We start from the raw sequence: 13,524 nt of genomic DNA on the forward strand, positions 1-13,524 counted from the left end.
GTTCCTGACCTGCCGCGAATAAGGTCAAGTTTGCCGCTTGCACCTTTGAGGAGAAAGCCCTGACATGGTGGAACAGCCATGTCAAGTCACTGACTCTTGTAGTGGCAAACGACATGGGTGGGGAAACTATGAAAGACCTCATGATTGAGGAGTACTACCCGAGGGGCGAAATCCAGAAGTTGGAACAGGAGCTCTGGAGCCTAACCATGAGGGGCTCCAACATAGTCGCGTATACCGCCAGGTTCAGTGAACTGGTGGCCCTTTGTCCCAACATGGTTCCCACCAAAGGGAAAAATATCAAAAGGTACATTTGGGGGCTGGTGCCTCCGTATCTGGGAAATGTCTTAGCTTCACACCCTCCTACCTTCGACAGTGTCAAACGGTTGGCACAATGACTCATCGACCATGGTATCCAATCCCCATCATCAACAACAACCCTGGCCATCTCAGAACCCTCCAAATCCGCTGAAAATAAGAAGAAGTTCTGGGATGATAAGAAGAAAAAAAGAGCTGCTAAAAAGTAGAGAGTCGTGGCGGTTCATGCCGCGATCGAACCTACCGCTGCTACTCCAATAAGGCAGTATGCTGGAAGTTTGCCAAAGTGCAACAAATGTTACTTCCACCACATCGGACCCTGCCGTGAAATGTAGTACTCTAACTGCAACAAGAAAGGACACACGGTCCGTTTCTGCAAGTCTCCGGTAAGGCCGATCACCCAAGTTCCTGGCGCTGGTGTGGGCCAGGCTTGCTATAGATGTGGTGAAGTGGGCCACTACAAAAGGCACTGCCCCAAAGCAAGAAATGCCAGTGGAGCGGGAAGAGTTCTGGCTATACGCCACGGAGAAGCAGTTGCTGACCCTACGGTAGTGACTGGTAAGTTTCTCCTCGATAACTCTTATGCATGCATATTGTTTGATAGCGGAGCAGAGAGAAGCTTCGTGAATCATAAATTTGCTCGCCTACTTAAACAAAAACCACGCATACTTAATGAACCATTCACTGTAGAAATGGCTAATGGGAAAACTAAGAGCACTAATAGCATATACATAGGATGTACCCTAACTCTAGATAGCCATTCATTTCCAATCGACCTCATGCCGATCTCGATTAGAAGTTTCGACGTCATAATCGGCATGGATTGGTTGAGTCTTCATCGTACCGACATTATGTGTTACGAAAAAGCTATACGCCTTAATTTTCCGTCTAACAAAACTCTCATTATCTATGGCGACAAACCCGGCACGAGTCTTCGTATCATCTCAAGTATTCAAGCATGGAAGTATCTACATAAGGAATATTGTGCATTCCTTGCTCACGTTGTTGATACGAGACTAGAAACGAAGGAACTAAAGAACATTCCGGTAGTGAGCAACTTTCCCGACATCTTTCCTGAAGAACTACCAGGATTACCTCCGCAACGACAAGTCGAGTTCAGAATCGACTTAGTCCCAGGAGCTACCCCAATAGCCAAATCGCCCAACCGATTAGCACCAGCAAAGATGCAGGAACTATCTGGTCAACTTAACGAACTACTCAGCAAGGGCTTTATAGGACCAAGCTTCTTACCCTGGGGAGCACCGGTCTTGTTCGTTAAAAAGAAAGACGGATCATTCCGTATGTGTATCGAATACAGAGAACTCAACAAACTGACGGTCAAAAATCGTTATCCTCTGCCTCGCATAGACGATTTATTTGACCAACTGCAAGGGGTGAGTTACTTTTCCAAAATTGATCTAAGATCCGGATATCACCAGTTACGAGTGCTAGGGGAGGATGTTCCAAAGACAGCCTTCCGAACTCGTTACGGACACTACAAGTTCGTGGTGATGCCATTCGGACTGACCAATGCACCCGCAATGTTCATGGACTTAATGAATAGAGTATGTCGTCCTTACTTGGATCAGTTCGTCATCGTCTTCATTGATGACATTCTGATCTACTCTCGAAGTAAGGAAGAGCATGGCGATCACCTGCGACAAGTTCTAGGAACTTTACGAACGGAGAATCTCTATGCGAAGTTCTCTAAATGTGAATTTTGGATCCGAAGAGTTGAATTCTTAGGAAACGTGGTTACCGAAGAGGGAATCCACGTGGACCCATCCAAAATTAAAGCCATTGAGACATGGTCAGCACCGAAGACGCCTACAGAAATTTGTCAATTTCTAGGTCTCGATGGCTACTACCGCAGGTTCATACAGAACTTCTCCCAGATTGTGAAACCTCTTATGACACTAACCCAAAAAGGAGTGGCCTTTGACTAGGAAGAGAAACAAGAAAAAGCATTTCAAACACTGAAGTGAGCCTTATGCACCGCACTGATACTATCCCTCCCCGAAGGGATAGAAGACTTCGTTGTATACTGTGATGCATCCAACCAAGGGCTCGGTTGTGTTGTGATGCAACGAGGTAAGGTCATCGCCTATGCCTCGAGACAACTGAAGACACACGAAGTCAACTACAGCACACACGATCTTGAGCTAGGGGCAGTTGTGTTTGCCCTGAAGATCTGGAGACACTATCTGTATGGTACAAACAGCATGATCTTTACAGACCACAAGAGTTTACAACACATATTCGATCAGAAGGAGCTGAACATGAGACAACGATAGTGGGTCGAACTACTCAATGACTACGAATGTGAAATTATTTATCATCCGGGGAAAGCCAACGTAGTAGCAGACGTCCTAAGTCGGAAAGAATATTCTTGTCGAAGGGTAAAATCGTTGACAATGACTATCCATTCACACTTGTCTACACCAATTCAGGAGGCTCAACTTGAAGCCTTGAAACCTGAAAACGTGGCGGGTGAATCCCTTAGAGGAATGGATAAGAACTTAGAAGCCAAGGGTGACGGTGCCTTATATTTCATGGACAATATCTGGACACCGAAGCACGGTGGCTTTCGAGGCTTTCGTGAGTAAATGCCTTACTTGTGCAAAGGTTAAGGTCGAATACCAGAAACCCTCCGGTTTGCTGCAACAACCAGAGATTCCAGAATGGAAGTGGGAGCGGATCACTATGGATTTCATAACCAAGTTGCCTAAGACAACGGGTGGACTTGATACGATATGGGTCATCGTCGATAGATTGACCAAGTCTGCACACTTCTTGCCTATCAAAGAAACTGACAAGATGGAGAAGCTTACGAGAACATACATTAGGGAAATCGTAAGACTGCATGGTGTTCCTATCTCCATTATCTCCGATAGTGATAGTAGGTTCACTTCAAGGTTCTAGCAGTCACTACAAAGTTCCCTAGGAACAAGGTTGGACATGAGTACAACCTACCATCCTCAGACAGACGGACAAAGTGAGAGGACTATCCAAACACTGGAAGATATGTTGAGAGACTATGTGATCGACTTTGGGAAAGCATGGGATACTCACTTACCCCTTGTCGAATTTTCCTACAATAACAGTTATCACACGAGCATCAAAACGGCTCCATTTGAATCCCGTTATGGTCGGAAGTGCAGATCCCCTCTGTGTTGGGCTGAGGTGGGTGACACCCAGCTAGCTAAAGGACAAGTTCCTGACAGCACTCTCACAGGTCCGAAAATCATACGGGAAACGATAGAGAAGACCGTTGAGATTCATGAACGATTGAAGGCCTCTAGAGACCGACAGAAAAGCTACGCAGACAAACAAAGGAAGCCTTTGTAATTTAAGGTGGGAGACCGCGTTATTTCGAAAGTATCGCCCTGGAAGGGCTTGATACGCTTTGGAAAGCGTGGGAAGCTCAATCCAAGATACATAGGGCCTTTCGAGATTCTCGCTAGAATCGGCCCTGTAGCTTATAAACTCAACCTATCCTGCGAGCTCAGTAACGTACATTCTACATTCCATGTCTCAAACTTGAAAAAGTGTCTTTCCGACGAGACTCTTGTAATTCCACTCGACGAGATCGAAATCAACAAGAGCCTCAACTTCATGGAAGAACCTGTAGAGATCATGGACCGTGAGGTCAAGCAGACGAAGCAAAGCCACATCCCGATAGTGAAGGTTCGCAGGAACGCCAAGCGAGGACCTGAATTCACTTGGGAGCGAGAGGATCAGATGAAACTGAAATATCCTCATCTATTTGCTTAGTTATTTGTAACTACTTATTTGCTTAAACTCTAATTTCGGGACGAATTCCCTCTAACGGGGGGATGATGTAACAACGCGTTATTTCAGGTCAATGTAATGACTAAAAGTCGAGTCTTGTACCCTCTTTGTAAAGTAATAAGAATATCATCGAAAATGAATGTTCAAAAAGCTCTTTTTGAGTACACTATGTGGTAGATATCGTGATAAGGTTTCCAAAATATAAAGAACACTAAAATCCGAGTTATAACGAAGGAGTTATGACCAATCAAAGATTCGTAACAATACCGGTAAAACACTGTTAAGAATGAAACAAGAAATTTCAATAAGATAATTTTTAGCCTTAGGTATCTAAATAAGAGTCATAGATATCATTAATGGTATTACAACGGTAAAAAGTATGACGAAAACGAACATCAGATGAAGAAGTTATGGATTTTTAACAGACTTTTCCTATCCCGGCCTTTTAAAAATAAATAATAAAAAAAGTTCAAAATTTGCCGACAGAGTCTAAACGAAAGTTTTAAAGCGTAGTCTCACCTACGCGTGGATATAAGAAACGTCAAAAACGGAGTTCGTATGAGGAAGATATGAATTTTTGAAGTTTATTAAATAAATAAAATATAAAATTTAATTTAAGTACCTGGTATTATCCGAAGGAGGAGTCACCGGACTGATCCAAGTGACGCCCAGCGTACTCAGGTACTAGGCCTCGGATCGTCCATGCCAACCCTACGCCTCTATTCCCTCCCATCAGATGCTTCATCTGAGGAGGCGGTAAGCAATGACGTACGCGTACGCCCCGCGTAACCCCGTACGCCCAGCGTACCGAGGCGGTTCCGCCTCCTATAATAGGGGTGCGAGGGTTCCGGGCAAATTTGCTCAATTTCTCACTTTCTCCTGCGTTTTTACTCTGTTTTACATGCAAGCAATATCCCAAAGCCCCGGTTTTCATATCCAAGTTCCGAAGGAAGTTTCACGCCCCCGAGATTCTCGAGAATCTCGAGAACCCCGTTTTCTCTAGTCGAATTTCTGCTCAATTCTTCTCTCGACTACTTCAAAACAACCACTTCAATCAAGTGAGTTCATACTCCTTAATTAACCTTTGAAATGCTTTTAAATGTTTTTAAATGCTTTATGTGGGGGGGGATACATGTTGAACCATGTTAGTTATTAGATCAATCGCATGTGATTAATAACTAGCATACAAATGGATTTATCATACTTTAAATAGTTTTACCAATCAAATGACTTCAAACTGTTTAGCAAACTATTGTACATGTTAAACTCTTTATCAAATTCACTTTTGTATACTAAACCTTTTTTTTACAGTTTTCAAACTTATATATTGTTAAAACCATGTCTACTACATATATAGTTATATAAATAAGGTTTGAAGGACTTAGGAGAGATAACCCACTTTACTTCTTGTCCTTGTTTGGTTATGGTCTTAAAGTACCCGGTTTTTTGTCCGAGTGTCGTTGAATACTTAGTTACATATTATGTATATATGTATAGATATAAAGACTTTTATCTCAGTTCAGTACATTCAGTCATACAAACAAGTTTACTAATAAACTATAATAGGTATAGTTTAGAGTTATACTACTTACTACTTCTAGTCCAATGAAGCATACAAGAGTTATTTCATTCATGAGTCAGTAATTATTACTATGAGAACATATACAACTATACTAGGATGAGAACATATACAACTATGTTAGGATGAGAACATATACAACGATGCTATGATGAGAAACAATACATTACATATACAAGTATATTTTAACATAAATGTGATCCACTGTATCAGAGCATGCCTTCATTGTCATGGCCCGAGTTGTAACCAGAATCTCCTGGACGGGGAGCGTGAGTTTGCGTATAGATCTCTACTGGATTGCCTATCCTATACCTTGCTGCTAGCTACAACGGGACCTGCAGGTCTTCGGGTGCCAAATGTCATACCTTTTGACGACTTACATTGTCGTGTTTTCCAGTCGATAGTATGGTGCAATTAATCACATAATACCTTGATATAAATCCGGTTTAAGGTAGTTAGTACAACAGTAGTTCCTATAATACAACACTACATTACTACATTAATTTACCCGTTACATTTATTTTGTGATCACTTCACCTAAACATTAATGTACAAACTATATTTTGATAATGATAGTTACACTTGGGAAAATTACACACTTTTACAAGAAACAAACATACAAAACAGATGTGCCTTGGTAGAAGGCCACTTCTAGTAGAAAATATAGGATTTTCTAGGAGTCACAAACTTTTACAAACACTCGCATACTCTTACTACAAACGTTTACAAACTCGCACTTCAAACAACGGTTCAAACATTTTAATACAATCATATACACTAAATACTTATGAACTCACCATCTTTAATGTTGATAAACTCTTTCAAAATAACTTGTATTCTCAGGTCATCAGTAGACAGGTACCCGATGCCAGCTTTTGTGTGACAACCCGAAATTTCCAATTGTATGAACATCATCTATTCAATAAAAGCTAGTTCAGTTTCAGTGATTTTCAAGCTTTTCCGAAACAAGTTTGTGCACATTAGGGTTTATGTTTTAGATGATATCAGGAGAGTGGATACTCCTGGTTTTGTGAAACTTGGGCATTTCAAGTTTCATACTGTTACAGTCCAATATCAGGAATGAAAATATTTTCTGTCAAAATATTCCAGGACTATAAATAGTTTTCTGAATTAAATTAATTCATTATTCACAATTCCAAATAGAGAAAAGCCATATTCTCTCTGACGGATCTTCGGGTTTTCATCCCAGATTGTGAGTCTACTTTTCTATATGTGTTTCAATACTTGTTTAATGCTTATTAACAACAATAACATGTCTAGATATCAAGATCCGGGAGTTTACCGCCCAAGAACGTTCTTGGGGAGTAAACTCCAAAATGGAACTTTAATGCTTTCTAGACCCATCCACATGTTAGACGACTTATCAAGGACATTGTGTATGATCTTTATAGCCAATAAAGCATCCCAAAAACACAAGTTCTAGGAGTTTACGGCCAAGGAACTCCTTTGGGCCGTAAACCCCTTTTTCAAGGGCTTAAATGCCCTAAAACTTTCCCCAAATGCTTAAGGACTTTAACTACTAGTACTTGTGCTTGTTTAGAACATCAAAAGCCCATAAAAACCATAAGTTTCTAGGAGTTTACGGCCAAGAACCCTTCTTGGGCCGTAAACCCCTTTTTGTGGGACAAAAATCATTCCAAGCACACCTAAGGCCTTTAGACAATTTACCTTGCACCCTTGGGACTAGAATGGAGAGTAGAACACATCTAAACCACTCCTTCAAAGGAGTTTACGGCCAAGGAACATGACTTGGGCCGTAAACTCCAAGTGAAGGCACCAAAGTGTGCCTCTTGCCCCCATTAGCCTTAGATAAATTCATGGAAGCAATCCTTGATGTTTAAGAGCCTCAAAACAATTAAATTCCAAGAGTTTACGGCCGTAAACTCTAGGATGAAGGACCTTAGGCCGTAAACTCCCTTATGGAGTGTTCTAAAGCCTTAAACTACTTCATGTGTTATTCCAACAAAGCTAGGAGTGTTCTAGGATCAAGATAGCACCACAAAACACCCAAAACTACCCTTTTAGGAGTTCACGGCCATAAACCTATGAGTTTACGTCCGTAAACTCCAAGGTGTGGGGTTTGTTGGGTGGTGAACTCCTATACAAGGCCCTTTGATGTTTCAAACCCTTTTTGCCTTGTCCCGTAGCAACTTAGATGCAACCATTTGGACCTTAAACACTCATAAAAGTGTTTAAATGTTTCCTATGTGTATTAACTTATTTATTTAAGTTATTATATGTCTAATTAGTTATATATATGCTTATTATATGATAACTAGGCTCGTACGTGTAAACCAGTCTCCGTTTGCCATCTAGCACGGTGTCCGACACTGCAATTCGGACGACTCAGCACAAGTGAGTTCACACCCCTTGAATCAACCTTTGAAATGATTTTAAGTGTTTTAAATACTTTATGGGGGGGATACAAGTCAAATACTTATAAGTTATTGATTCAATCACATGTGATTGCATTTAATCACATGTGATTAATAACTAGGAAAACAACGATTTTTACCACTGTTCAAACTGTTTATCAAAATGCCTTACATAGAAATGTTTTACAAACTGTTTTACTATCCAAACTTTCTTATAGACTGTGATTTAAACAAATGCTTCTTATACTTAAACTGTTTTATTAACTTATGCCTTCAAATTGTTTTATAGATCGACATCAAGTCGATCTCCTCTTGAAATCATATTTATGCTTCAAATGTTTTATGAAAACTTATTTATGCTTTATATATATTCAATTGCATGCCCATATATGTATAGATGTATAAATAATGTTTAAAGGACTTAGGAAGGCCATCCGCCCTATTTCCTTTTCGCGCCTTGAGATGTGGTCTGGTGGGATTTCGGGTGACCATCCGAAGGTCGTTTCAATATTACTTATATATCATACATACATATATAGACATAAAAGTACTTCCATATTCATACTCATCAGTACATCATTAGCTGGTTACCATCGGGGTAACGCAGGATCATACATATACAGATATACTAGAAACAATACATATACAGATATACTAGAAACAATACATATACAGATATACTAGAAACAATACATATACAGATATACGAGAAACAATACATATACAGATATACGAGAAACAATACATATACATAAATACGTAATAATTGTGATCCACTGTATCGGGCATGCCTTAAATATCATGGCCCGAGTTGTAGCCAGAATTCTCTTGGAGGGAGAGCGTGAGTTTGCGTATAGATCTATACTGGATTGACTATCCTACACCTTGCTGCTAGCTACAGCCGGACCTACAGGTCTGCGGGTGCCAAACGTCATTTCTTTTATTATGACCATTCATTATGTCGTTGTTACCAGTCGATAGCATGGTGCAATTTATCACATTATGCCTTAATATAAATCCGGTTTAAGGTAGTAGTATTTAGTACAGCAGTAGTCTTATTATACAAAGCTACAGTACTACAATGATTTACCCATTACATATTTTAGTGATAATCTCACTTAAGCATTAGTGTACAAACTATATTTTTAACAAATGATAGTTATACTTGGGTAATTACATACTTTTACAACAGACAAGTTTACAAAACAGTTTAGCCTTGGTAGAAGGTTACTTTTATAGAAAATATAGGATTTTCTGAGAGATTCAAACTTTTACAAACACTTTCAAACATTTGCTTACATTTTTACAAACTTATACATTGAGACAGGTTCAAACGTTTTTACAAGAAACATTGACACTAAATTACTTATGAACTCACCAGCTTAATGCTGATAAACTTTTTCAAAATAACTTGTATTCTCAGGTCATCAGTAGACAGGTATCGAGGCCAGCTTTTGAGAAGATGGAGTGCTTTCAAGACTCATCTCATATTATTTTGTGTTTCATTATTTTTGGTGTCTATAACTGTACAGAACACACTTGTATTAAAATTATATATTTAATGCAATGGATGATGTTGTTTGCTTATTTACATTTACTGTGTTGTGATACTATACATGACGTCCTCCGCCCCAGAACGTTTCCGTCGTTCTTGGTTTTGGGGTGTGACAGATTGGTATCAGAGCATTGTTTATAGTGAATCAAGTATATCAACCCATAAAAGATATACTAATCTATAAACCCAAAAGGGACTAAAACACTCTGACCAAGAGTCTATACTTTAAATAATAAAATATTTAATTAAGTATACTAGTCTGCATTCATACTAAAATCAGTGTCACAATGACAAGAACAAAAGTATTACGATTGTTGAATATCACAAGTGAGCTCGGGGATGTATGGTCAGTCCTGGGAATGGCATAGCCTGATCAACTATGCTGGTCCTAGGAGTGATTAGCATATGCCCTAGAATGGTTGTGATATGTTAGCAAGTCTAAAAACTTACCAACAATACCACAAGAAGATCAGTAGAAATTAACCTTAAAATACTATAGGAGTATTTTGTGCTATTAGTTACACGTATACTATATTCTTATACCTCTCTTCTCGCGTAGATCTAAATGGCTGGATTCCATCATGGCGACCCGTACTTTCCCAATGAAGGCAATGCCGGATGGATCGATGAAGAGCCTGAAGATGAGCATCCAATCCTTTTGGATGATCACCTCGCAGAAGGCTTTTCGGATGGATCCGACTCCGAGCCTGAAGTCAACAACCTACCGCTAGTAGGTCAAGCCCCGAACAACAACCCTCGACCAGCGTTTCCAGGACCTACTCCCATGTGGGCAAACAACTTGAATCGCTGGAGTGATGAGCAGGGTCAGCCCTTACCATACTTTGGGGACCGAACCTTTTACAACATCAGCGATGGAGGCTCTGCTGACAGAGCTCTGCCGGTGATCATCCGCAGAATAGCTCGTAATGTCGAGCAAGGTCGAGCAGCCATCGACCGGGTCATGGAGATTGATGCCAATTCAGGCGTCAATACAATCCGCATTCGCCGTCTCGAAGAAGACATGGAACGGACCCGGAGAACCAACGAAACTCTGCAGCAACAGCTGGCTGCCTCCCGTGCTGAAGTCTTAGAACTTCGAGCTCGTCAGAGAGCTCAGGACCGACACCTTCAAGAGGTGTTTCGCCAAGTGTCCGACCACAGGGATCACCCGAGGAATTCCCATCGCCATTAGATGATGTCTAGTACATCTCTGTCTTTTGATTTAGGGATAGCCTTGAACTTATGTGCACTAAGTGGCACTTGTCTGTAAAATATTCCTAACTTTCGGTACTCTAATTAGGAATCTAGGACTGTCAGTCTTGTCCTTATGGTATGATGTAAGACCTACGGTTAGGTCGATTTTCCTTGAACTTATTGCATCAGTAATACCTGTACTATTGAAATCTATCTAAATTGTGGGAAAAATTTGTACACTTGTGTATTCCTACTAATATTCCTTATTGTGGTTTCAAACACTCATTCAAACTGTTGGGCTATGGTTAGTTAGTCCATGGGTCACTCTCACGTTGCTTACAAATTGATTCTTATCATCCTTCTTGTTTTTATAAACTTATAGCTGAAGGATGCCTCCTCGCAAGTCTCCCAGAAATAGGAATAATCCTGTACCTCCACCGCCTCCACCACCTGCAGTCATCGATACTACAGCCCTGAATGATGTCGTAGCTGCAGCAGTGGCAACTACCATGGCTCAGTATCACTCATCGGATGCTAGCAAAGGTGGACCCCTGTTGAATCTATCCCAGTTGAAATCCCTGTGCGCTTGAGAGAGTGATCTTACAAGGATTTTACAAACTGCAAGCCGAAGCCTTTCTATGGCACCGGCGGAGTCATTGCTCTCTCGCAGTGGTTCGAGAAGACTGAATCAGTCTTCGAAATCTGTTCGTGCCCTGCAGCATTCAAGGTGAAATATGCCGCATGCACCTTCGAGGATAAAGCCCTAACGTGGTGGAACGGCCACGTCAAAGCCCTAACTCTCGTCGTGGCTAACGACATGGGCTGGGCAACGATGAAAGACCTCATGACTGAGGAGTATTGCCCGAGGGGCGAAGTCCAGAAGTTAGAACATGAACTCTGGAATCTGACTATGAAGGGCACCAACGTGATCGCTTACACTGCCCGCTTTAGCGAACTGGTGGCCCTATGCCCCAATATGGTTCCCACTGAAGGGAAAAAGATTGAACGTTATGTATGGGGGCTAGTACCTCCGTACCAGGGGAATGTCTTAGCATCCAACCCTGCTACCTTCGACAGTGCTAAGCGATTGGCACAAAGACTTATTGACCATGGAGTCAAGACCCCTGCAGCCACAACCACCCTAGCCATCCCAGAACCCTCCAAACCCGTTGGCACCAAGCGGAAGTTTTGGGATGAGAAGAAGAAGCAGCGTGCTTCAAAGAAACAACAAATCGTAGCAGTACATGCTGCGGTAGCCCCTACTGCTGTTACTGCTCCGGGGAAGCAGTATTCTGGAAGTTTGCCGAAGTGCAACAAGTGCAACTTCCACCATAACGGCGCCTGCCGTGAAATGCAGTGTTCTAACTGCCACAGAAAAGGACACACCGTCCGATTCTGTAGGTTCACGGCGCAACCGATCTCCCAAGTTCCTGGCTCTGGCGTGAGCCCAACTTGCTATGGATGTGGCGAAACAAGCCACTTTAAAAGGGACTGCCCAAAGGCGAGGAATACTGGAGGAGCAGGGAGGGTACTAGCAATAGGCCACGGGGAAGCAGTTACTGACCCGACAGTGGTGACTGGTACGTTCCTCCTTGATAACTCCTATGCATGCATTCTGTTCGATAGTGGAGCGGAGCGAAGCTTCGTAAACCACAAATTTGCTCGCATGCTTAAGCAACAACCACACGCACTTAATGAACAATTCACAGTAGAGATGGCCAATGGGAAAACTGAAAGTACTAATAGCATATATTTAGGTTGTCTTCTAACCTTAGATAACCATTCATTCCCAATCGACCTTATGCCGGTCTCAATAAAAAGTTTCGACGTTATTATCGGCATGGATTGGTTAAGTCTTCATCGCGCCGACATCATGTGCTACGAGAAAGCAGTCCGACTAAACCTCCCGTCTAACGAAACTCTTATAGTCTACGGCGACAAACCTGGTGCGAGTCTTCGCATTATATCTAGTATTCAAGCACAGAAATATCTGCACAAAGAATACCACGCATTCCTTGCTCACGTCGTCGACACGAACCTAGAAACGAAAGAACTAAAGAACCTCCCAGTAGTGAGCGACTTCCCCGACATTTTCCCAGAAGAACTACCCGGGTTACCTCCGCAACGACAAGTCGAGTTTAGAATAGACTTAGTCCCAGGAGCTACCCCAGTAGCCAAGTCGCCCTACCGTTTAGCACCAGCCGAGATGCAAGAACTCTCTGGTCAACTTAACGAACTGCTCAGCAAGGGCTTTATAAGACCAAGTTTCTCGCCTTGGGGAGCACCGGTCTTGTTCGTTAACAAGAAAGACGGATCATTCCGTATGTGTATTGACTACAGAGAACTCAACAAATTGACGATCAAAAATCGTTACCCTCTGCCACGCATAGATGACCTATTCGATCAACTGCAAGGGGCGAACTATTTTTCCAAGATTGATCTGAGATCCGGATATCACCAGTTACGAGTGCTCGAGGAGGATGTGCCGAAGACAGCCTTCCAAACTCGTTACGGACACTACGAGTTCGTGGTGATGCCATTCAGATTGACCAATGCGCCCGCAGTCTTCATGGATCTGATGAATAGAGTATGCCGACCTTACTTAGATCAGTTCGTCATCGTTTTCATTGACGACATCCTGATCTACTCCCGAAGTAAGAAGGAGCATGGTGATCATCTACGACAAGTTCTAG

The sequence above is a fragment of the Lactuca serriola genome, chromosome 5 (assembly GCF_051521515.1).
Source record: "Lactuca serriola cultivar US96UC23 chromosome 5, Lser_US96UC23_V15, whole genome shotgun sequence".
NCBI lineage: Eukaryota > Viridiplantae > Streptophyta > Magnoliopsida > Asterales > Asteraceae > Lactuca > Lactuca serriola.